At 37.1% G+C, this 27,058-nt stretch overlaps 1 long non-coding RNA gene across 1 annotated transcript in view; it reads right to left on the minus strand.

Moving 5' to 3' along the window:
- Window positions 1-27,058, minus strand: part of LOC145520247 (uncharacterized) — a 45,606-nt gene that overhangs the window by 16,330 nt on the left and 2,218 nt on the right. The window contains exons 3-4 of the long non-coding RNA XR_014064338.1: window positions 24,958-26,357; window positions 18,170-18,291 (exon numbers count right to left, since the gene is read on the minus strand). This is a non-coding gene — a long non-coding RNA (uncharacterized LOC145520247). The remainder of the gene's footprint in view (window positions 1-18,169; window positions 18,292-24,957; window positions 26,358-27,058) is intronic.

Consider the following 27,058-nt stretch of genomic DNA (forward strand, 5'->3'; position numbering starts at 1 on the left):
TTTTTTGTGTAGCAAAGTTTTATTAAAGTATGAAACAGACAATTTTTAAGCTTCAGACATAGACATCAGAAGAGGACAGAAAGAGTTCCCCCTTGCTAGGTTTTAGCAAGAAGTCATATACTTATTAGCTAATTTGCTAATTATAGAAATGCAACACCTCAAAACTGAGAGAGTTGCACCAGGCCCCCTACCCACAACATGCATTTTTAGATAGCAGTGACACAAGTTGAGCCTGTGCCATAAAATAATTGACATGAATCTTGAAGAAAGGCAGATTTCCAAGCAAATACATAGCTCATTAACATAGCTTAAGAGAATATTTACATGATTAAAACATACTGGTTTGGCAAGTAGATTCTGAGTCTTAGGCAGAACTGACTTGTACAAAGATAGAGTCTGGGGTAAATATATAGTTCATTAACATAGTTTAAGAAAAACATTTCCAGAAGAAAAATGCATTGGTTAGCTCAAGGCTTGAAAAAACTTAAGTTCATGTGGAACCAGTATCATCATGGCAACACAGAATTTTAAAGGAAATCTCCTTTTAATTTTGTGTAGAGAAGGGAAAACTGTCTGACCCTTGTAGTTTGTTTCCTTCTGCCCCTTAAGAAAGAGATTAAAAAAGAAAAAAAAAAAATTCTGACACTGGCAGCCTATTTCCTCTGTTTGGAGACCCCTAGCCTACCTACCCATTACCCTCTTATTTGAAAGGCAAGTGGATAAAAACAGCAGGTTAAGGACACACTGCTGGAGGAATATATATATGTCTCCTCTGCACATAGAGATAGGAAGAGGCAGTGGTCACTTGTAGGTCAGCATGCGCTTCAAAATTCTAAAGACAATCATGTGACTTATTAAGGAAATATTTACCCTAAGCTATAATATGATTTTTATGGTGCTAGTCATGCAAAGCTACAAACAGTGTGACAAGTCTGAGAGTTTATTATAGACACCACCAAATACCATTCTTTTAAGAAAGGGAATGAATGAATCCTTAGAACAGCATAGAATGTGTTATTTGCTTCATGTCAAAAAACGCATTTCAACCATAACAGACTTTTCAAAAAACATACCTTGAGGAGTCATTTTTCTGGTTCACATCTACAATTAGAGACTGCATGAAATGGTATTCCTTGGTCTAACCTCTTTTTTTCATATTTGCTGTCTTCTTGGACATTGGGCATTAAATATCGATGTCCAAAGAAGTTTAGAAAACATATTAGTCCTTTAGCCTTCAGATTGCATGAGGAGAGATTTCTGGATCCAAATGGTGATAAAATAAATGTCTTTCCATCAGGTTTTCCTGTACCTAAGCGATCTATACGGTTTATAGAACTAGGAAACACATAAAAAGAAAATCTGTATGGGAAAGAGTGTTTCTTGAGTTTTTCTCAAAATCATTTTGGAAAGCAGAAGTTAGTTTAGAACTTAGGCTATTTAAGATCATTAAAAAACTCTAGATCCCAAAGCAGAGGGAATGTTGGGGAGAGAGTGATCCCATAAAGCAGTTTTGCTTGAAACAACCAATCATATCCACTATGGTGTTCATCTTTGCCAATGGCCTTCAAAATCCCAAGCATGAAGAATTCTGCAGAGAAGACTACCAGGAATATTCAGACCTGTGGTTGGATCTGTTCAGAGTCAGAACACAAATATCAGAAGAATTCTCAGGGCTGGAATTGGCCTCACAGAAATTAGTGAAAGAAGAGGGCAAGGGTTCTGTATGACTGGAAAATTGTGCATAAATTAGCTTCAACTTTTTATCAAGCATGTTCTGTCTTCCCAGCCTATCTCTTTACTAGCAAATGGAAACTATTTTATGGGCCTGTATCGTCCTCTGAAGGAACTGGTTGATATGATAGAGTGAGGAATTTATGAGCCAATCAAGTCCCATAGCAATTATTAACAATTTGCTCCCAGCAGTCTGGCTTCATCTTTTATCTTTTCAAGGGATTTCTTCATTTTCTCAGGGCAATTGACCGAAACTGCTATTTTCATGGTTGAGTCTATATCTACATGATCCAAAACAATTGCTCACTCTAAATTGTACACTAGACAGGCACAAGTGATCACTGCTTCTCGTGTTGGCTTTCAAAAGGCTGTTTGAATTTCTTTGGTCTTTACTCAATAGCTTTTTAGAGGTTTTAGGTCTAACTTGTATTGAACTCCAGATTGCTAGGAGGAATTTTATTATGAATAAACAAATGCTGGTTAAAGTTTGCTAGAAAAAAATTACAGGTGAATCTACTCACATGTTTAGATTAGCATTGAATAAATCACTGCAATGTATTTCACTCTCAAGTTCATTACTAAGATCAGCCTCAGCTGCCAGTCTGTATTTGTATAGCCAATAACTGTACTTTTATTTATTTATTTTTTAAATGTAGCTTATGTTGTTGTAAATGAAGAGTTAACAGTAGACTAGTTATGGGCCAGAAGAAAAGAGCACATTTTAAACTGCTGGTTCTTGATATTCCTGGATGGTGTTGAACTGGAAGAATAACAAGTAAAGGATTGTTATTTTTCTTGCTACATGCCCCAAAGAAGGCAGAATATGAATCCCAGAAAGTAATTCCAAGACCTTACTTCTCTTCTTTCTCAGACTTTGCTCTAGTATCCTAGGAAGTAAACATTGCAGACATGGGGATTTAAGTGCTCAGTTTACATACACAAGATCATGTGGAACATTCCCTAGAAATATGACTGTGACCAAGAACATGAAGTTAGTTTGTAGATAATAAGATGATTTGCTTCCTGGGGACTAGATGGAGAAGTGATATTTAAAATAATCACCTATTTTGAAATATCCATTATGATATTAAAAGAAAAGGTGTTATGTGTCTCAGAATTTAATTCAATTAAAACAAAGTCAAAATATCAAAATATCTTCTTTTATTAACAATCAAAGGTTAAAATTGCACAGAACCAATGCACTTGCATTAACTATTTCAAGTCAATCAGTATTTGATGTCACAGAGCTTGGACCAACTTAAGCAGAAGTCCCTGCAAATTCTTATCTTTGGAAAAGTATTTTTAGTTTAGAAAATATGTACCATACAGAAATCTACATATTTAGATGTGAGAAATGTCCATGATTCTTTCTTTTGGTGTGAGGAGGAAAAATAATGTAGGATTACTAATAATAAATTGTTGTCTTCTCCTCAATTTTTATTCTGTCTATGATCATTTACATTGCCTTGCTGAAATTCTCTTTCTCACAAAGTGATGAGGCAGAATGTGTGTGCCTTAATTATCAGATCCACATTATGCAACAGCTGTAAGGCATTTCCAGCAGACGTGTTCCCTGTGCTGATCCAACATCAGAGAAATCTGTGACCAAAGGGTGAAACAGGCAGCTTCTAAGGTCCATTTCTGCCATAACACTTGTGTGTGTTTGTGTGTGTGTGTGTGTGTGTGTGTGTGTGTGTGTGTGTTTGCTCAGTTGTGTCCTTCTCCAGGGAAACAGCAACCCACTCCAGTATTCTTGCCTGGGGAATTCCATGGACAGAGGAGCCTGGCAAGCTACAGTACAGGGCATCTCAAGAATCTCTAAATTGGTACTTAAATGTTTTTACCAAAGCCCCCTGCAATAAGAGAGGAGGAAACAGGAAAGATGCATCCCAGAGGCTTGCCAGCAGCATGTGGATTGAAATACACCAACAATTACATTACTTCTTATTTCTGTAGGCCCATGTGTAATCTTTATCTTGAATTGTGTTTTTTTTTGAATACACGATTTTCTCAAGAAAATTGAAATGCCTCAAATAATATCTGACTCAATTAGGTTTTATACTTAATTCAACATCTTAGTCATACTAAAGCTCAGTAGTCTTTTTTTATTTCCTCTAATTAATAAATTAATCTGAAAGCTAGTAACTTAATTAACAAATGAGACTCTCCTGCTTAAGGCATGAGGATTCTTGAAGCTAGTAATTACAATGTCTCTCCTACACAGAAACAAAAGTTTGTCCCTTTCCTTACACAGACCCCTGTAGCCATTCATCACCAGTTTTTTGATACATTGGCTCAATTTTCCACAGAGAGTTGAACCAGGTTTTCTCACTTTTTTGTTAAATTACCTAAATTTCTAAATCTCTCCAAAGAATCCCCATGGCTAGGCTGTCATTGTGTCTCATGCCTAAGGGACTGAATTTATTCACAGAAGATAGAGATAAACAGGACTCCATTTCTTCATTTGTCTTTTCCCCATCTAATAATGCTGACAACATAATTTCTCCCATGTATTTATAGATTCTTCAATAACTACAACTTATTTCTAAATCCTAATTAGGTTTCTAAACATCAATTAAGATCTCCTTTAAAGCCCAGTCTGAAGTCAATATAGCCAAACAATTCTCAGTTCAGTCCAGTTCAGTCGCTCAGTCGTATGCGACTCTTTGTGACCCCATGAATCACAGCACGCCGGGCCTCCCTGTCCGTCACCAACTCCCGGAGTCCACCCAAACCCATGTCCATCGAGTAAGTGATGCCATCCAACCATCTCATCCTCTGTCGTCCCCTTCTCCTCCTGCCCCCAATCCTTCACGGTATTAGGGTCTTTCCCAATGAGTCAACTTTTCGCATGAGGTGGCCAAAGTATTGGAGTTTCAGCTTCAACATCAGTCCTTCCAATGAACACCCAGGATTGATCTCCTTTAGGATGGATTGATTGGATCTCCTTGCAGTCCAAGGGACTCTCAAGAGTCTTCTCCAACACCACAGTTCAAAAGCATCAATTCTGTGGCGCTCGGCTTTCTTCACCGTCCAACTCTCACATCCATACATGGCCACTGGAAAAACCATAGCCTTGACTAGACGGACTTCTGTTGGCAAAGTAATGTTTCTGCTTTTAAATATGCTATCTAGGTTGGCCATAACCTTCCTTCCAATGAGTAAGCGTCTTTTAATTTCATGGCTGCAATCACCATCTGCAGTGATTTTGGAGCCCCCAAAAATAAAGTCTGACACTGTTTCCACTGTTTCCCCATCTATTTGCCATGAAGAGATGGGACCAGATGCCATGATCTTAGTTTTCTGAACGTTGAGCTTTAAGCCAACTTTTTTACCCTCCTCCTTCACTTTCATCAAGAGGCTCTTTAGTTCTTCTTCACTTTCTGCCATAAGGGTGGTATCATCTGCATATCTGAGGTGATTGATATTTCTCCTGGCAATCTTGATTCCAGCATGTGTTTCTTCCAGCCCAGAGTTTCTCATGATGTACTCTGCATATAAGTTAAATAAGCAGGGTGACAATATACAGCCTTAGTGTACTCCTTTTCCTGTTTGGAGCCAGTCTGTTGTTCCATGTCCAGTTCTAACTGTTGCTTCCTGACCTGCATACAGGTTTCTCAAGAGACAGGTCAGATGGTCTCGTATTCCCATCTCTTTCACAGTTTTCCACAGTTTATTGTGATCCACACAGTCGAAGGCCTTGGCATAGTCAATAAAGCAGAAATAGATGTTTTTCTGGAACTCTCTTGCTTTTTCAATGATCCAGAGGATAGTGGCAATTTGATCTCTGGTTCCTCTGCCTTTTCTTTTTTTTTTTTCCTCTGCCTTTTCTAAAAGCAGCTTGAACATCTGGAAGTTCATGGTTCATGTTTTGCTGAAGCCTGGCTTGGAGAATCTTGAGCATTACTTTACTAACATGTGAGATGAGTGCAATTATGTGGTAGTTTGAGCATTCTCTGGCATTGCCTTTCTTTGGGATTGGGATGAAAACGGACCTTTTCCAGTCCTGTGGCCACTGCTGAGTTTTCCAAATTTGCTGGCATATCGAGTGCAGCACTTTCACAGCATCATCTTTCAGGATTTGAAAGAGCTCAATTGGAATTCCATCACTTCCACTAGCTTTGTTCATAGTGATGCTTTCTAAGGCCCACTTGACTTCACATTCCAGGATGTCTGGCTCTAGGTGAGTGATCACACCATCGTGATTATCTGGGTCGTGAAGAACTTTTTTGTACAGTTCTTCTGTGTATTCTTGCCACCTCTTCTTAATATCTTCTGCTTCTGTTAGGTCCATATCATTTCATTCCTTTATCGAGCCCATCTTTGCATGAAATGTTCCCTTGGTATCTCTAATTTTCTTGAAGAGATCTCTAGTCTTTCCCAATCTGTTGTTTTCCTCTATTTCTTTGCATTGTTCCCTGAGGAAGGCTTTCTTATCTCTCCTTGCTATTCTTTGGAACTCTGCATTCAGATGGGAATATCTTTCCCTTTCTCCTTTGCTTTTCACTTCTCTTCTCTTCCCAGCTATCTGTAAGGCCTCCTCCGACAGCCATTTTGCTTTTTTGCATTTTTTTCATTTCCTTTCCATGGGGATCGTCTTGATCCCTGTCTCCTGTACAATGTCATGAACCTCTGTCCATAGTTCATCAGGCATTCTATCAGATCTTGTCCCTTAAATCTATTTCTCACTTCCACTGTATAATCATAAGGGATTTGATTTAGGTCATACCTGAATGGTCCTGTGGTTTTCCCTACTTTCTTCAATTTAAGTCTGAATATGGCAATAAGCAGTTCATGATGTGAGCCACAGTCTGCTCCTGGTCTTGTTTTTGCTGACTGTATAGAGCTTCTCCATCTTTGGCTGCAAAGAATATGATCAATCTGATTTTGGTGTTGACCATCTGGTGAAGTCCACGTGTAGAGTCTTATCTTGTGTTGTTTGAAGAGGGTGTTTGCTATGACCAGTGTGTTCTCTTGGCAAAACTCTATTAGCCTTTGCCCTGCTTCATTCTGTACTCCAAGGCCACCCTTTCAATGAACTAAATCTTCATGAAGCACATGAAAGTTCTATGACCTGTCTTTTAAAAACTGAAAATTGTAATCATGAAGACCAGCCATTTATTAATTCAGTTATTCATTTAGCAAGTATTTATTGAGGGTTTGCTGTGTACATACTGTGAAATGAATATTAATGTGTTTTATAAACATTTTGGGCTTCCCCAGTGGCTTAGCAGTGAAGAATCCACCAGTGATGAAGAAGATACAGGAGACCCTGGTTCAATCCTTGAGTTGGGAAATCCCTTGGAGGAGGATAAGGCAATGCACTCCAGTATTCTTGTCTGGAGAATCCCATGGACAGAGTCTGGTGGGCTACAGTCCAGAGCGTCACAGTCGGACATGACTGAGGTGACTGAGGATGCATACATGCTATTAATATTTCACTAACGGTTTGTCCGGAGAAGGCAATGGCACCCAGTACTCTTTCCTGGAAAATCCCCTGGATGGAGGAGCCTGGTAGGCTGCAGTCCATGGGGTCGCTAGGAGTCGGACACGACTGAGCAACTTCACTTTCACTTTTCACTTTCATGCATTGGAGAAGGAAATGGCAACCCACTCCAGTGTTCTTGCCTGGAGAATCCCAGGGACAGCAGAGCCTGGTGGACTGCTGTCTAAGGGGTCTCACAGAGTCGGACACGACTGAAGCGACTTAGCAGCAGCAGCAGCAGTTTGTCAGAGAATACATCTGTTAAAGCATCTTTAAAGTGTAGTGAATTCTTTGAAAAAGAAAATCAAGGTGCTGATGAAAAGACCTAACATGGCCTGGAGATTTATTTCTCTCTAGAAAGGAAATGGCAACCCACTCCATTATTCTTGTCTGGAGAATCCCAGGGACGGCGGAGCCTGGTGGGCTGCCGTCTATGGGGTCACACAGAGTCGGACACGACTGAAGCGAATATATATATATATATATATATATATATATATACATATATATATATATATATATATGGTAACCCAGTTTGGTCAACATTAAAATAATTAAAATACTGTCAGTTTTGACTAAATCTCAGGAGGTCTGAAAACACAACTACTTTCATAAGCAGTTTTTCCTTATCCTCTACATTTCCCCCAAAATAAATAAGAAAAAAATAACTTCTGGCAAAATCAGGAAGGAATAGGGGTACTGGAGCATTTCAATGAAATATTCTGAATTTTATTTTGCTATTTACTAACACGTACAGCACACTCTATTTATAAGTAATTTAATTTAAGATAATTTAGGTATTGAGTCTAACTTCTCTACCCTATGATATCAGAGCTCAGCAATCTCATTTTTCATGTGAATATTTGTTTTTTTTTTTGTTAGTCGTGTGGTGTGTATAGGCAAACATGGGTGGATGCTGTGATATTGATTTTTTCTCCACATCAATTTAATCTTGCTTGCACATGTATCTCTCTTAGTGCTTCTGTTTAATCTCTCTTTCTCCATTAGTATCAATATTTTTTAAAAAATTCAAATAGTTTTGAGTGTTGGTTCTATGCTGAGCTTTATGGAAGAAATTAGGGAAAACCTGATATGAAATAGACAAGCTTCTCATCTTGTAGAAGGAGATGAAGGGGAGCAAACTATATAATAATCAACTAGACATATTTTAAAAATTACTGGGCCCTCTCTTGGATCTATTCACTCGAGAGTCATAAGTAGTGAGCCTTGGAATCTGCTTCGAAAAAGTAATCCTAAGTAATCATGCCAGTAATGGAACCATTGTTTTAGTGAAATGTTTTTATTCTTTAAGGATTATAGCTTTTATAACATGGTCTTCAATAAACTTTAATTCAATCTAACATTTATTCACTGTGATAAAAAATAATGATATTAATAATAATTATCCCAGTTAACCTTACTACGCATCAGAGTGTACTCTAAGATATTTATATTTCTTAGCTCATTTTATCCTGATAACAATCCTATGATGTAAGGTACTATTTTTAATTCCATTTTAGACACAGCGAAGAAGCTTGGAAAGTAAAATAATTTGTCCAAAATTTTTCAACTTGTAAGCAGAAGAGTAAATTTTCAATTCAAAGCAGTCATGCATTTTACTTTTACATGAGTTGCAAATCCTCAGATGTATGTCACTATATATTTTCTTTGCAATATCAAGTATTTTTAGAGTAATTAAAATAGGAAGAACAACCTAACAATTAGTTTATTTAAAAAAAACAAAAAACAAAAACAAGCATTTTCCATTCTGTGGGTAATCCAAGTTTGTTGGGTGCCAATGGTTTTCTGTTGGTAGAACTCACTTTGATATTTCTTTTAGTTCACATCTTCATACAATGAATTCTCTCAGACCTTGTTTGTCTGAAAAATCATATAGCATCATTTTTGAGATAATTTTTCTTGAGTATAGAACTCTAATTTGACAGCTTTAACTTTTTTTTTTTTCCTTTAGTGCTCTTTAGATGTCACTTCATTTCTCTTGAACTTATTCACTTTGTTTAGGAAATCTGGTTTGATTCTTTTCTTTTTCGAGCCACTGAATGAAAGATGATCAAAAATCTGCCTGCCATGCAGGAGACCCAGGTTTGATCCCTGGGTTGGAAAGATCCTCTGGAGAAGGAAATGGCAACCCACTCCAGCATTCTTGCCTGGAGAAATGCATGGACAGAGGAGCCCAGTGGGCTATAGTCCATAAGTTGCAAAGAGCTGTACACCACTGAGGGACTAACACATCCACTGCCTCATCTACCTGGGTACCTCAAAATATTTTTATAGACTTGTCTATAGAATGAAAAAAATTACAATTTTTTAATCAATGATATATATTAAAGGTATGTGTAACAGCAGAGGCATTCTGTATATAAATAATGAAAGTGAAAGTGAAAGTTGCTCAGTCATGTCCAACTTTTTGCCACCCCATGGACTGTAGCTAGCCAGGCTCCTCTATCCATGGAAACTTCCAGGCAAGAATACTGAAGTGGGTAGCAACTCACTTCTCCAGGGGATCTTCCCAACCCAGAGATTGAACCCTGGCCTCCTGCATTTCAGTCAGTTTCTTTAATACACTGTTGTAAACTTTCTAAAAGATACTACCAGTGCAAAAGGGTATTTTAGAGCATTTTTTTATCAATTTGAAGTCAGGTAAACTACAATACATTCCCCTAGAGTACTTGGTGCAATGCAGATTCCTGGACACATTCTTGACTTAAAATCCTATTATTTTAGGTTCTACTAAGAATTTACAGTAGAATCCTCAGTTCTACTGAGATGGATGAAACTGGAGCCCATTATACAGAGTGAAGTAAGCCAGAAAGAAAAACAACAATACAGTATACTAATGCATATATATGGAATTTGAAAGATGGTAACAATAACCCTATATGCGAGACAGAATAAGAGACACAGATGCATAGAACAATTTTATGGACTCTGAGGGAGAAGGTGAGGGTGGGACGTTCTGGGAGAATAGCATTGAAACATGTATATTATCATATGTGAAACAGAACACCATTCCATGTTCGATGCATGAGACAAGGGCTCAGGGCCGGGGCAATGGGATGACCCAGAGGGATGGGATGGGGAGGGAGGTGGGTGGGGGGTCCAGGAAGGGGAACACATGTAAACCCATGGCTGATTCATGTCAATGTATGGCAAAAACTATTACAATATTGTAAAGTAATTAGCCCCAACTAAAATAAATAAATTTATTAAAAAAAATCCTAATATTTTGAAAGGTGGATTCCTATTATCTGCATGATGAAAAGCTTTCCATATAATTGCTATGCACAAAAAATGTGATGATCAATGTTACATACTTATACAGATTCTTAAAATTATAAATATAATATTTATTATTTATGGTGTTTGGAATCATCTTTTGATAGTTTAAAATTTGGATATATCATAAAGATATATGAAAAAAAAAGGTTTTTTTGATAGGAAATGTCTTTTTACCTAAATGTGTTACTGAAGTTAGTACAGTTTGTAGAAACAATGACTGATATATCAGCAAAATAATATTATTGGGAGCAATAGATAATTGAATCCATAAACATGTCACAGTAAAAGCTAAATAACAAATTGAAAAAAGCAAATTGCCAGTGTAGCATTTGCTTCAGCAATTCAAATGGGGTCAAACACAATTCTGTTGCTTTAGCGGATATAATAAAAGGACACTTTTAGAATGTCTCCAGCTCAGTAGGCAACAAGAAAACAATGAAATGCTCTTACAATTGATATAGGAGAACATTTTGGAAGTGTATTAAAGGTTTCCAAAGAAATGCAACACTGATTTTAAAAATATTCTAAGCCATAAACTAGAGAAATCTATGCTACTTGTTTACAATATAAATAGTTGTATGTGATATGTAACTATTTACAAAAATTAAAAGTATACTATAAAATTAAGATTGCATTAATGATAAAAATATTTTAATATAGTAGATATACTTAATATGTCTATACTGTTTAATATATATATGCTGTTTTATATAAAACAGCAGTGATTGCTGCTATAATACAAACAATAATATAGCCCCAAAATAAACCCTTATGTGTAGTAAATAACTGTATAATATTATGTAGAATAAAATAAATGACAGAAATGTAATGGTAACATCATAATCTAAGGGATAGAAAAATCAAATCTTGTAAGGGGAAAATTTTATGACATTGTTTTACACATTTTGTAGGTGTCTTAGCAACTGCCCTTATAACCAATTATAATGAAACTAGGACAGAAGTATGCTTAGATAACAGAAGATTATCTAAGAAGATAACAGAAGAAACCAAAAGATTTAATTTGGATTGATTTTTCTTTTACTTCAGTGCTATTAAGAAAAATTATCTCGCACTTGGAAATCAAAAGAGAATACAGATTATTATTTCAATGGCATAGTGAGGAAATACTTAAGGTGCATCTGAGGGACTATTTAATGATACAGGAGAAGGGATGGTGTTTCATATTGCAATATGTTATTTGGTGAGGTGATATGACGTTAAATGTTAACTTGTAGACTGCAGTCCAATAGACAAGATAACCACAAAGGTTTTACTTGCATCATCTCATAAGGCAGGAATCAGTTTTGTATGACACCTAGAGTCAAATTCTTTTGCTCTTTTCTTTTGCAAGTGACTTTATGAAGTATGATTTCAGGGTCAACAAGCATTTCTTGTGCATGTTCAGATAATAAATATTTTCTTTTTGTAGGTCATGTCTCTCTCTCAGGTATTCTATCATTGTAGTTATTGTAGGCAGATGGAACCAATACACAATCAATGTATCTGTGCTCCAATAATCTTAAAAGAAACTAGTAAGTGGCTGGATTTGATTTATGGAGCATAATTTGCCAACATTTGTATTGTGTAACCTCTTTTTCTGAAGTCTTTTTGGTGTTCCTTGTTATTGGCTTGTCCGTTCTGACACATATTCATTCAGTATTTATATGCTATATTTTGAACTTTGGAAAACAATATTTTGACAGTAATATAAAGTAAAATAATAAGGCAGAAGGTAGCCAGAAGAAACTTAATTTTTCCTTTTATATTAATCAAGGCAATCTGACTATAGTATCACACTAAACAATAAATAAGTTTGGGACATTTCAAGAAGGACCATTCCTGCCCAATAATCAAGACAGTATTGGTGTGGCAATTTTAATTAAAATAAATTACTACAATACAACTTATGATGTATATTTTCTTTTCACACATATTTTACACAAAAATTTTACATTTCTGTAAAATTTAAGATAATTTAATGGTTGACAATTTATTCAAATAATTTAATCAAACATTAACTTAAAAACTTCATAGACTTTGAATATTATAAAATGTATTCAGACCTCTTTTTAGCAATATAATAGAAAACCATTGTGCATCTCTTAGAAAGGAAGAATAGCAAGCTTCTCGTTCAAGCTCCAATAGAATATTTAAAATATTTTGATCTACTAGGAAGTACATTTTTGATGGATGGTTACAGCACCCAGGGGCAGCCAACTAGTACATGGAAGATGAGGAGAAACATTAGGGTAAAAGAAGTAACAGGTTATCAATATGCAGGTGCAGGAAATAGAGGCCAACAGCTGATAACAGCTTCTGCTTAGAAAAGTTAAGAGTTGTTAGTGGGTCAGTTCAGTTCAGTTCAGTCACTCAGTTGTGTCCGACTCTTTGCAACCTGATGAGCTGCAGGACACCAGGCCTCTCTGTCCAACACCAACTCCCAGAGCCCACCCAAACTCATGTCCATTGAGTCAGTGAGGCCAGTGGGTCAGGAAACACATAAAGTATAAATTCAGGGTCACTAGCAGCCAGAGTTTGAAAAAAATTTATTCCAATCAAGAGTCTCAGAGTAATCATCTATACAGTGTTGCATTTAATACCTACTCCAGTAAAAATAAGTGAGGTAATTTATATATGGAAATACACTACAGGCATCAAATGAATTGTGTTAGATTTTCATAAAATGTTAGTTTGCATCACAAGCTTAGTAGTGAAATTGTGAGTATGAGAAGATATTTGATTGTGACTTTAACATTTAAATTAAAATCATGTTTATTATATGTTTCTTCACTTTGAAATTATATCATGGTGCTTATTTGTTTACTGAAGAGGGAAATAGGTTAGTTTTGAGAGTGGTCGACTAAAAATGGTTGAGTTTGAAATTATGTAAATGTTAAATTTTCCATGGTGGAAGAATGAATATATTCTGTTAAGGTGATAAATTATGTTTGTCCAAAGACTGTGACTGATAACTGCTGATTATAAATACAATGGTCCTGTTACAACTAACACTTCAGAAGTTTAAAAGCAAAGACTATAGATTTTCCAAACTTTAGAATAACAAATAAGAAGCTTTCCATTAACTAGGTTTACAAAAGTAAAAATAATTAAGATATATACAAATTGATTTTAATTAACTAATATCAGCTACTTTTCTTTGACATAAATAAACAAGATTTGACATAGACATATGTTCATGGTTATGGTTTTACCCCTCTCTTTTTCAAGCCTTCCACTTGCCTGATTTTTATGATCTCAAGAGCTGAAGCACATTTACACTATATACTTAAAGAAAAAAAAAAAGTAACAATGTAAGATAATAAATGTTCCTCAGTTCACAAAGAAACATCAGTTCAGTTCAGTTCAGTAGCTTAGTCGTGTCCGACTCTTTGTGACCCCATGAACCGCAGCACGCCAGGCTTCCCTGTCCTTCACTGACTCCTGGAATTTAACCAAACTCATGCCCATTGAGTTGGTGATCCCATCCAACCATCTCATCCTCTGTCGTGCCCTTGTCCCCCTGCCCTCAATCTTTCCCAGCATCAGGGTCTTTTCAAATGAGTCAGTTCTTCTCATCAGGTGGCCAAATTATTGGAGTTTCAGCTTCAACATCAGTCCTTCCCATGAACACTCAGGACTGATTTCCTTTAGCATAGACTGGTTGGATCTCCTTGCAGTCCAAGGGACTTTAAAGAGTCTTCTCCACACCACAGTTCAAAAGCATCAATTCTTCAGTGCTCAGCTTTCTTTATAGTCCAACTCTCACATCCATACACTGGAAAAACCATAGCCTTGACTAGATAGACCTTCACTGACAAAGCAATGTCTCTGCTTTTTGATATGCTGTCCAGGTTGGCTAAAACTTTCCTTTCAAGAAGTAAGCATCTTTTATTTTATTTTTTTAATTTATTTATTTTGGTTGGGGGCTAATTACTTTACAATATGGTAGTGGTTTATGCCATACATTGACATGAATCAGCCATGGGTTTGCATGTGTTCCCCATCCTGAACCCCCCTCCCACCTCCCTCCCCATCCCATTCCTCTGGGTCATTCCATTGCCCCAGCCCTGAGCATTTGTTTCATGCATCGAACCTGGAATGATGTCTGTTTCACATATGGTAATCTACACGTTTCAATGCTATTCTCTCAGAACGTCCCACCCTCACCTTCTCCCTCAGAGTCCATAAGACTGTTCTATTCATCAGTGTCTCTTATTCTGTCTCGCATATAGGGTTATCGTTACCATCTTTCAAATTTCATGGTTGCAATCACCATCTGCAGTGATTTTGGAGCCCAAAAAAATAAAGTCAGCCACTGTTTCTGCTGTTTTCCCATCTATTTGTCATGAAGTGATGGGACCAGATGCCATGATCTTAGTTTTCTGAATGTTGAGCTTTAAGCCAACATTTTCACTCTCCTCTTTCACTTTCATCAAGAGACTCTTTAGTTCTTCTTTACTTTCTGCCATAAGGGTGGTGTCATCTGCATATCTGAGCTTATTATTATTACTCCCAGCAATCTTGATTGCAGCTTGTGCTTTATCCAGCCCAGCGTTTCTCATGATGTACACTGCATATAAGTTAAATAAGCAGGGTGACGATATACAGCCTTGATGTACTCCTTTTATTGGAACCCATCTGTTGTTCTATGTCCAATTCTAACTGTTGCTTCCTGACATGCATACAGATTTCTCAAGAGGCAGGTCAGGTGGTCTGGTATTCCCATCTTTCAGAATTTTCCACAGTTTATTGATCCACACAGTCAAAGGCTTTGGCATAGTCAGTAAAGCAGAAATAGATGTTTTTCTGGAACTCTCTTGCTTTTTCGATAATCCAGTGGATGTTGACAATTTGATCTCTGGTTCCTCTGCCTTTGCTAAAACCAGCTCGAACATCTGGAATTTCACGGTTCACATATTGCTCGAGCCTGGCTTGGAGAATTTTGAGCATTACTTTACTAGCGTGTGAGATGAATGCAATTGTGCAGTAGTTTGAGCATTCTTTGGCATTGCCTTTCTTTGGGACTGGAATGAAAACTGACCTTTTCCAGTTCCATGGCTACTGTTGAGTTTTCCAAATTTGCTGTCATATTGAGTACAGCACTTTCACAGCATTATCTTTGAGGATCTGAAATAGCTCAACTGGAATTCCATCACCTCTACTAGCTTTGTTCATAGTGATGCTTCCTAAGGCCCACTTGCCTTCACATTCCAGGATGTCTGGCTCTAGGTGACTGATCACACCATCGTGATTATCCGGGTCGTGAAGATCTTTTTTGTACAGTTCTTCTGTGTATTCTTGCCACCTCTTCTTAAGATCTCCTGCTTCTGTTAGGTCCCTACCATTTCTGTCCTTTATCGAGCCCATCTTTGCATGAAATGTTCCCTTGGTATCTCTAATTTTCTTGAAGAGATCTCTAGTCTTTCCCATTCTATTTTTTTTCCCCTCTACTTATTTGCATTGATCACTGAGGAAGGCTTTCTTCTCTCTTCTTGCAATTCGTTGGAACTCTGTATTCAAATGAGTATATCTTTCATTTTCTCCTTTGCTTTCACTTCTATTCTTTTCACAGCTATTTGTAAGGCTTCCTCAGACAGCCATTTTGCTTTTTTGCATAGATCCCTGTCTCCTGTACAGTGTCACGAAGCTCCATCCATAGTTCATCAACCACTCCATCAGATCTAGTCCCTTAAATCTATTTGTCACTTCCACTGTATAATCATAAGGCATTTGATTTAGGTCATACCCGAATGGTCTAGTAGTTTTCCCTACTTTCTTCAATTTAAATCTGAATTTGTGTATTATGTTTTTAATTATTGTTGTTCCAGCTTCTGGTGTTCACCAAAGTGATTCAGATATATATATATATATATATATATATATATATATATATATATATGTATATATATATATATAGCATCAATTTATTGCTTCATTTTCTATGCATTTATTGAGCAGCTTTCTTTTAGAGATTGAGTAAGCATTGCTTCCTTTTCAAAAAAAAAGACAAGAAACACACATTCATACAAACCACAGATGGGCAGAATGATCATTACAACTTAAATGAGTTAAGTGCCTTCAAGAAGATACATCAGTTAAGGAGTAACAATCTTTTTTAAATTATATTGTGCTTTTAAAAATATAATTGGAGTTAAGTTAAAATACTTATAAGTAGAAATAATTTTAGCATGTATGATTCAAAGTGAATAAAATAAATTTGGATCACACCACTTAAAAGTGACTTGAGGCTAATCTAGTTGGCATGTTCTCTCCTGATTTGCTTTTAAGATATTTATATAAGTTTGCACAAAATACATGGAATATGTGTGTTTATGTGTGTTTGCGTGTGTGTGCATACACACGAGTAGAGAAAAACTCATTCGATGTATGGATAAAGCTTTTCAGATATATATACGTGTTGGTAGGCCCTGAAAGGGTTCCTTCTAGAAAAGTCTTTGATATCTATTTAAGCCTTATTTCTCATTTCCTCTAGTTGGAAAAGAGAAGACTTTGAAATTAAATGTGATTTGATTTACATATCTTTTCAGCCATGTAACTAGAAATTTGACCTTCAGAAAAATAGTAAATCTCCCATTTTTTGCTGGAAAAAAATAGCAAATCACAAGAAATATTTCCTGTCATCTAAATTTTCAACAAATTTATTTGTTGAAGCATAAATTCATTTTTGTTTTGTTTTGTACATTACTGTATACATATTCTCAATTATAAAATGTAATGTGCATCCTGAGTTGTTCATTAATAAAATAGCATAAATACAGCTCCTAGTCAAATACAAGGGCTCAAAAAATTTTCTCTCTGACATTTTCAGTACAATATTATAGAGAAAAGGAAAGCAAAAAGTAAAAAAAAGTCAATGTTTTTGCCTTCCTTCTTTATTTGTACCTATTTATGCATATTTAAATAATTCATTATAATAAGTGTCATTTTAATGTAATGATTATACTTAAAATATCATGAGAGTTTTTCTTCCCCTGTAGTCTTCAGAGTATTTTTAAACACTATTCTTGGATTAATGAAAAATAAATTTTATCATATATCTTTGTGTTCCAAATTTCAATTATTTTAAATCATACTACCATTTGCTTATTTAGGCTGTCTTCTGACTATTCTATTTCATAAAAGGAAATACTGACACAGTGAAATTACTGGGCCAAAGCATAAAGGCAAGCCAAAGCCACCAAATGTTATAAAAAAAGTGCAACTTTTTGTGAGCCTATACTTAGTTGAAAATTTACAAAGTATATATATAAATTTATCTTGCCTTCCAAAATTATCAGTTTACACTTCCTTTAAAAGCTTAAAGTGCATCATTTTACCACATTATTGAAATAATTATACAATATTATAAAAATGTGTTACCTTTGCAATGAAGCAGTTTAATTTGCTTTTATTTGATAACTAGCCATTAGTCTTTTCTTCCACGATCACTAAAAATTATAGATCCCTTAGTTTGGATTTTTTAAAATAACAGCGATTCACACCTGTTTGAAAGCTTAACATCATTTCGTCAAACTTTGAAAGTGTTCTTTATGATTGCACTTTATTTATATATATGTATATATACTTAATATAAATATATTGCCTGTGATAATGAATTATCACATTATCACATTATAACTGCATTTCACTTACCGTTTATATTTTTTAGACTACATTCTCATTGTATCAATTTCCATCTTATCATCATAAAAAGACAATTTATTACTTCTAATTTTATCCAAATACTTCAAAGTCATCTCATGTTATGGAGGTTACTGTGACACAAGATAGGAAAGAAAAATGAAGATGTATAATCAATTGAGATAAAGGTACATATATGATTTTGAAATTGGCAAAAGAAAGTGCAGAAGAATGAGGTAGGTAAATATGCTGGATCCTGATTGCATGAATAAAATTTGATAACTTAAGCTTTGCAGTCACAAAACAAGTAGATGAAGACAAGTAGATAAAGAGTTTAGGTAATTAGAAGAGAAATGGATAACTTTTCATTTGTCAATTTAAACAAATTCATTCATAAAATCAATGCATGTTTAGCCTTATTGAGATTTGTAGATAGAATACTAGGAAATATTGCTGAATATAATATTATTATATAGAATATCCTGCATGCAATTTCTTACTTAACTGCTTGTGAAACATATATACAAAAAAATACATATATGACAATTAGAAACTGAATAGTTCTACATACTTTATGTCATCATAGTAATTTTCAGTTTTCACTGAACATAAGGCTAACTCTATGCTTGAATGTAGGCAGAAGTCTCTAATATCAAGAGCCCTGGAATCAAATGATTTTATTTTGTTTTGAGTGGTTTTATATTTGTTAGTTGGTACTTCCCTGCTGGCTCAGACGGTAAAGCGTCTGTCAACAATGCGGGAAACCTGGGTTCAATCCCTGGGTTGGAAAGAACCTCTAGAGAAGGAAAGGGCAACCCACTCCAGTACTCTTGCCTGGAGAATCCAATGGACAGAGGAGCCTGGAAGGCTACAGTCCACGGGGTCGCAAAGAGTCAGAAACGACTGAGCGACTTCACTTTCACTTTTCTTTAATATTTGTTACTCTGCACAATTATTTTATTTTCCAAAATGTCATTAATATTTGGTATTACTCCCACTGATTTTAAGCTACTGTTTCTTAGATTTCTCTTCGCCTTCCTCCTCTTTCTCTTTTTATTTTTTTTTTAACATTTTTTTTTTTTTTTTTTTTTGGAGAACGAGCATAAGGGATTCTGCGACGTCCCGGTCTCCCGTCGGCGCCCCGCCTCTGCCCGGTACCCCGGCCCGGCCCGCGGGCGAGGCCCACGGCGGGGCAGCAAAGGAGGGCGAGGCGCCTAGCGGCTGGGAGGCGCCGCGAGGGGCACCGCCTCCGTGGGGCCGAGGACACCGCCAGCGAACGGGCAGAGCCTCAGAGCTAAGACAGGGGTACGGAGGCCCGGCCGCCGGCGGGAGCGACAAACCCTTGTGTCCAGGGCCGACTTGCAATAGGTCGGAGGGAGGGAGTAGCTCTGTTACCTAGTAAACCCGATCCAGAAGCAGGTCGTCTGCGAAGGGTTAGCATCAGGTTCCCCACGAACCTGCGGTGTGTGATGGGCGATGGACATATTTAGTAATATCTAAATCCCTCACAGTTTGCGGGAATAACACAAACGGATGGTAAAGCACAAAATAAAATGAGGCAATTCAGGAGGTTCAATGCATTCCAATGACAGATTTGGCATCTATTTTTCTATAACAGACATATTGGACATGCACACGTGCTAACTTCAGTTATCTCCAATCTTTGGGACCCTATGGACTGTATCCCACCAGGCTCCTCTGTCCATGGGATTCTCTGGGCAAGAACAATAGAGTGGGTTGCCATGTCATCCTCCAGGGAATCTTCAGGACCTAGGGATTGAATCCACCTCTCTTACATCTCCTGCATTGACAGGCGAGTTTCTTTACCACTGTCACCACCTGGGAAGCCACAGTACAAATATGGTAGGTAGGGGCTGACAGAAACAGCCTCCTTGTATGCTAATTCTGATCGACACTACCAATGATTTGTTTACGCTTATGAGCATCATTGCATTCCAGTCCCCTATAATGAAAAGGACATCTTTTTGGGATGTTAAGTCTAAAAGGTCTTGTAGGTCTTCATAGAACCATTCAACGTCAGCTTCTTCAGTGTTATTGGTCAGGGCATAGACATGGATTACCGTGATATTGAATGGAGTGCCTTCGAAATGAACAGAGATCATTCTGTCATTTTTGAGATTGCATCCAAGTGCTGCATTTCGGTCTCTTTTGTTGACCATGATGGCTACTCCATTTCTTCTAAGGGATTCCTGCCCACAGTAGTAGATATAATGGTCATCTGAGTTAAATTCACCCATTCCAGTCCATCTTAGTTCGCTGATTCCTAGAATGTTGACATTCACTCTTGCAATCTCCTCTTTGACCACTTCCAATTTGCTTTGATTCATGGACCTAACATTCTGGGTTCCTATGCAATATTGCTCTTTACAGTATCGGACCTTGCTTCTATCACCAGTCACATCCACAACTGGGTATTGTTTTTGCTTTGGCTCCATCCCTTCATTCTTTCTAGAGTTATTTCTCCACTAATCTCCAGTAGTATATTGGGCACCTACCGACCTGGGGACTTCCTCTTTCAGTGTCCTATCTTTTTGCCTTTTCATACTGTTCATGGGGTTCTCAAGGCAAGAGTACTGAAGTGGTTTGCCATGCCCTTCTCCAGTGGACCACATTCTGTCAGACCTCTCCACCATGACAGGTCCGTCTTGGGTGGCCTCACACGGCATGGCTTAGTTTCATTAAGTTAGACAAGGCTGTGGTCCCTGTAATCAGATTGGCTAGATTTCTGTGATTATGGTTTCAGTGTGTCTGCTCTCTGATGTCCTCTCGCAACACCTACCGTCTTACTTGGGTTTCTCTTACCTTGGACGTGGGTTATCTCTTCACGGCTGTCCCAGCAAAGCGCAGCTGCTGCTCCTTACCTTGGACGAGGAGTATCTCTTCACAGCCGCGCCTCCTGACCTTGAACATGGAGTAGCTCCTCTCTGCCCTCCTGCGCCTCTACAGCTGACAAACTACTGGTCCTGAAGACCCCGGATGAACCCCCAAGATGATAGGGTACGGTGAACGATGTCAGATTCATGATCTCCAAAGAAGAAGATTTAGCTTTGGTACCAGGGACCAGGCTTGATCACTCAAGAGCTTTTGTGGAGCAGAGTTTTATTAAAGTATAAAAAAGGACAGAGAAAGCTTCTGACATAGACATGAGAAGGGGGATGGAGCAAAGGCTAATAGAGTTTTACCAAGAGAACGCACTGGTCATAGCAAACACCCTCTTCCAACAACACAAGAGAAGACTCTACACATGGACATCACCAGACGGTCAACACCAAAATCAGATTGATTATATTCTTTGCAGCAAAAGATGGAGAGGCTCTATACAGTCAGCAAAAACAAGACCGGGAGCTGACTGCAACTCAGATCATGAACTCCTTACTGCCAAATTCGGACATAAATTGAAGAAAGTAGGGAAAACCACAGGACCATTCAGGTATGACCTAAATCAAATCCCTTATGACTATACAGTGGAAGTGACAAATAGATTTAAGGGACTAGATCTGATAGAGTGCCTGATGAACTATGGACGGAGGTTTGTGACATTGTACAGGAGACAGGGGTCAAGACCATCCCCATGGAAAAGAAATGCAAAAAAGCAAAATGGCTGTCTGAGGAGGCCTTACAAATAGCTGTGAAAAAGGAGAGAAAGGAAAAGCAAAGGAGAAAAGGGAAGATATTCCCATCTGAATGCAGAGCTCCAAAGAATAACAAGGAGAGATAAGAAAGCCTTCCTCAGTGATCAATGCAAAGAAATAGAGGAAAACAACAGAACGGGAAAGACTAGAGAGCTCTTCAAGAAAATTAGAGATACCAAGGGAACATTTCATGCAAAGATGGGCTCAAAAAAGGACAGAAATGGTATGGACCTAACAGAAGCAGAAGATATTAAGAAGAGGTGGCAAGAATACACAGAAGAACTGTATGAAAAAGATGTTCACAACCCAGATAATCACGATGGTGTGATCACTCACCTAGAACCAGACATCCTGGAATGTGAAGTCAAGTGGGCCTTAGGAAGCATCACTATGAACAAAGCTAGCAGAGGTGATGGAATTCCAGTTGAGCTATTTCAAATCCTGAAAGATGATGCTGTGAAAGTGCTGCACTCAGTATGGAAATTGAGCAAATTTGGAAAACTCAGGAGAGGTCACAGGACCGAAAAAGGTCAGTTTTCATTCCAATCCCAAAGAAAAGCAATGCCAAAGAATGTTCAAACTACCACACAATTGCACTTATCTCACATGCTAGTAAAATAATGCTCAAAATTCTCCAAGCCAGGTTTCAGCGATACGTGATCCATGAACTTCCAGATGTTCAAGCTGGTTTTACAAAAGGCAGAGGAACCAGAGTTCAAATTGCCAACATTTGCTGGGTCATCGAAAAAGCAAGAGAGTTCCAGAAAAACATCTATTTCTGCTTTATTGACTATGCCCAAACCTTTGACTGTGTGGATAACAATAAACTGTGGACAATTCTGAAAGAGATGGAAATACCAGACCTCCTGACCTGCCTCTTGAGAAACCTGTATGCAGGTCAGGAAGCAACAGTTAGAACTGGACATGGAACAACAGACTGGTTCCAAATAGGAAAAGGAGTAGGTCAAGGCTGTATATTGTCACCCTGCTTATTTAACTTATATACAGAGTACATCATGACAAACTCTGGGCTGGAAGAAGCACAAGCTGGACTCAAGATTGCCGGGAGAAATAATAATAACCTCTGATATGCAGATGACACCACCCTTATGGTAGAAAGTGAAGAAGAACTAAAGAGTCTCTTGATGAAAGTGAAAGAGGAGAGTGAAAAAGTTGGCTTAAAGCTCAGCATTCAGAAAACTAAGATAATGGCAACTGGTCCCATCACTTCATGGGAAATAGATGGGGAAACAATGTCAGACTTTATTTTTTGGGGCTCCAGAATCACTGCAGATGGTGATTGTAGCCATGAACTTAGAAGACGCTTACACCTTGGAAGGAAATTATGACCAACCCAGACAGCATATTCAAAAGCAGAGACATTACTTTGCCAGCAAAGGTCCGTCTAGTCAAGGCTATGGTTTTTCCAGTTGTCATGTATGGATGTGAGAGTTGAACTATAAAGAAAGCTGAATGCAGAAGAATTGATGCTTTTGAACTGTGGTGTTAGAGAAGACTCTTGAGAGTCCCTTGGACTGCAAGGAGATCCAACCAGTCCATCCTAAAGGAGATAGTTCTGGGTGTTTGTTGGAAGGACTGATGTTGAAGCAGAAACTCCAATACTTTGGCCACCTCATGCGAAGAGTTGACTCATTGGAAAAGACCCTGATGCTGGAAAGGAGTGGGGACAGAATGAGAAGGGCTCGACAGAGGATGAAATGGTTGGATGGCGTATCAGACTCAATGGGTATGAGTTTGGGTAAACTCTGGAAGTTCGTGATGGCCAGAGAGTCCTGACGTGCTGCGATTCATGGGGTCACAAAGAGTTGGACATGACTGAGTGGCTGAACTGAACTGAACTGATGAGCATCATTGAACATTATTAATATGATTCATCATAGTACAATCAAAAGCAGACTAAAAGAGTAAAACTGTGTTAGCTGCTCAGTCATGTCCATCTCTCTGCAATTCCATGGACTGTATCCCGCCAGACTCTTCTGTCCATAGGATTCTCCAAGCAAGAATACTGGAGTGAAGTGCCTTCCCTTCTCCAGGAGATCTTCCCAACCCAGGTATCTGCATTGCAGGCAGATTCATTATATTCTGAGCCACCAGGGAAGCTCCCATAGAGCATGTGCTGTTTTTTAAAACACTTAACATGAAGTCTGCATATTATTGGGAGTTTTTCTCACTATAAATTTTAAATCAATTCAAACCAGGATGGAAACATTGGAAATGTCTATATATGTGTTTTTCTATTTCAACAAATAATATTTGGCAGCTTTATTTCTGAATTTTTCATGAAGTGTCATTGAAATGAATATAATTTGGTATATGTGTGTGTGTTACTACTTATGACTTTTAGATAACAATGTACACTTTGCAGAAATGAAGATGAAAATGTACCTAATACTCATGGCTGAAATTATGATAGTCGATCCAAGTTTTCATTTATTTAATTATGTATCCTTTACACTTGTTACACTGATATATAATAAGCTATTAAATAGTATTATTAGACAAGAAGAGAAAAGATATTCCATTAGAGACCATAGAACAATTCAAAAGCTATATATATATATATATATATAAATGAAAATTACAAGTCAACATCTGGAAAAATTACTCATATTACTTCTTAAACTTTCCAAAGGATTGAAACAAACATGCTTCTATCAAACATGTGGAATGATCCTTTATTCCTCATCTGGACTTTGAAAATATAAACTCAGAAGGAAGTACATTAAGGTTTTTATAAACACGTGCAAACAAAATTTCAAGTTCAACACAGAATGCAGAATGTGCTTACTGATATCTACACGATCAAATCTTGTAAACATAAATAATGAATAGTGGAGGAGGCTTCTGTTATCATAGGTAATTGGTTCACAGATTTACCTGCCAAGAATATGATAATTGAACAAAATTCTTAATTTTGTACTTAGAGCAAATATTTTATTTAAAAGCTATTCATCTGTTTTATTCTTTGCTCTATTAATTGGTTTGATATGATTTTTAGGTCAGAAATTTAATCCTCCTTGGAAAGAATTACCACAATGTTGTAAATTATGCATATTTGGAATTTTACTTTTGCCGGTAAATTCAACCAAATAGAGCATAAATATATTAAGGATAAAACATACTCACATTTTGTATACTTTGATCTTGATTATTCTGAGGCATCAATGTATGTTTGTTGAAAATGGACATGGCTTATATTATCAGATAAATGAATGTCAGGTAAAGAATCTGCGTGCAGCGCAGGAGACCTGGGTTCAATCCTTAGGTCAGTAAGATCCCCTGAAGAAGGTCTTGGCAACCCACTGCAGTATTCTTGCCTGTATAATTGCATGGACAGAGAAGCCTGTGGACTACAGTCCATGGGGTCTCCAAGAGTTAGACATGACTGAGCGACTAATACTTATGTTGTCAGAAGCAAAGATGAGTCTAGTCACACAATTTCTGATATAGACTTTTGTCCTGCCTTCAGTATGATGTAGTCATTTCTTTGGGATTTCTTTTCCAGAATAATAAAGCTTGGATAAAATCAGAGGGACTGTCTTTCTGAAGCAGAAATGATCTCTCTGAATATTGTTTATTACAACTAGGTACTCAAAGGTGCTCATACATGAGACATGATGGGAAAGATGTTTTCATATTTTAATTTTGGTGGAGAGTTATGAAATCTTTGGGTTTCCCTGGTGGCTCAGATGATAAAGAATCTGTCTGCAATGCTGGAGACCTGAGTTTGATCCCTGGATTGGGAAGATCCCTTGGAGAAGGGGATGGCAATGCACTCCAGTATTCTTGCCTGGAGAATTCCACGGATGGAGGAGGCTGGCAGGCTACAGGCCAGGGGTCACAGAGCTGAACATGACTGAGAGACTTTCATTTCACTAGAAAATCTAATCTCTCTATTCCTCTAATACGAAATCCATTTTTTGATCTCAGAATAGCTACACAGAGAATGAACATATTCATGCCAGACCTGTAATGCTTTCACTCCTCTTCTTGTGATTATTCCTGTTTAACTCAGTCCTTTCCCTTTGTATTGCTTTAAAAATGTTTCCAATTACTAGAATTTATCAGGTTGTCCAAAGGTTTTGTTCATTTTTTTTTTCTTATGATGGCTTTAGTAGCACTTAGTTGTATTTAACTTCATTCTAAATAATTTTGTTATATTGTATTATGACAACTGTCATATAAGCATGCATTAAAAAAAATCAAAATTGATGAATTTTTAATGTAACCATTTTAATATTGAAGGTGGAAGGAAAAAGCAACATTTTTGGCATATTATGCTTTACTCTTTCAAGAAAGGTAAAAACACAACTGAAATGCAAAAAAAAAAAAAAAAATCTGTTCAGTGTGGAGAAAGTGTTGTGACTGATTAAATGTGTCAAAAGTAGTTTCAGAGTTTCATGCTGAAAATTTCTCTCTGGACAGTGCTCCATGGTCAGGTATACCAGTTGAAGTTGATAGCGATCAAAGTGAGAAATGACTTGAGAACAATCAACATTGTACCATGCAGGAGACAGCTAACACACCTAAAATATCCAAATCAAACACTGAAAATCATTTGCACCAGTTTGGCTATGTTAATCACTATTATGTTTGGGTTAAACTTAAGTGAAAAAAACCTTCTTGATGACATTTCCACACATGATTGTCTACTTAAAAGTAATTAAACATTTCATTTTTAAAACAGATTTTGACAGGCAATGAAAAGTGGATACTCTACAATAATGAAGGTGGAAGAGATTGTGGGGCAAGTGAAATGAACCAACACCAACTATAACAAAGGCTGGTCTTCATCCAAAGAAGGTGATGGTGTGCATTTGCTAGGATTGGAAGAGCCCTCTTTTATGAACCTTTTCTAGTAAACCAAAGATTAATTCCAACAAGGGCTGCTCCCAGTTAGACCAACTGAAAGCAGGGAAGTTTTAGGAATTAGTCCAAAGAAAATGCATAATCTTCCATCAGAATAATCCAAAACTATGTGTTTCTTTGATGACCAGGCAAAAATTGTTACAGTATGACTGGAAAGTTCTGATTCATTCACCATATTCACCAGATATTGCACCTTTGAATATCCATTTATTTTGGTCTTTACAAAATTCTCTTCATGGAAAAAATGTCCTTTCCCTGGAAGACTATAAAAGACACCTGGAAGAGTTCTCTGCTCAAAAATATAAAAAGTTTTGGGAAGATGGAAAAAGAAAAAAAAATAAAAAAAAAAAAAAAAGTT

This window comes from Giraffa tippelskirchi, chromosome 9 (genome assembly GCF_054371585.1).
Source record: "Giraffa tippelskirchi isolate mGirTip1 chromosome 9, T2T-mGirTip1v1.2.pri, whole genome shotgun sequence".
Taxonomy (NCBI): domain Eukaryota; kingdom Metazoa; phylum Chordata; class Mammalia; order Artiodactyla; family Giraffidae; genus Giraffa; species Giraffa tippelskirchi.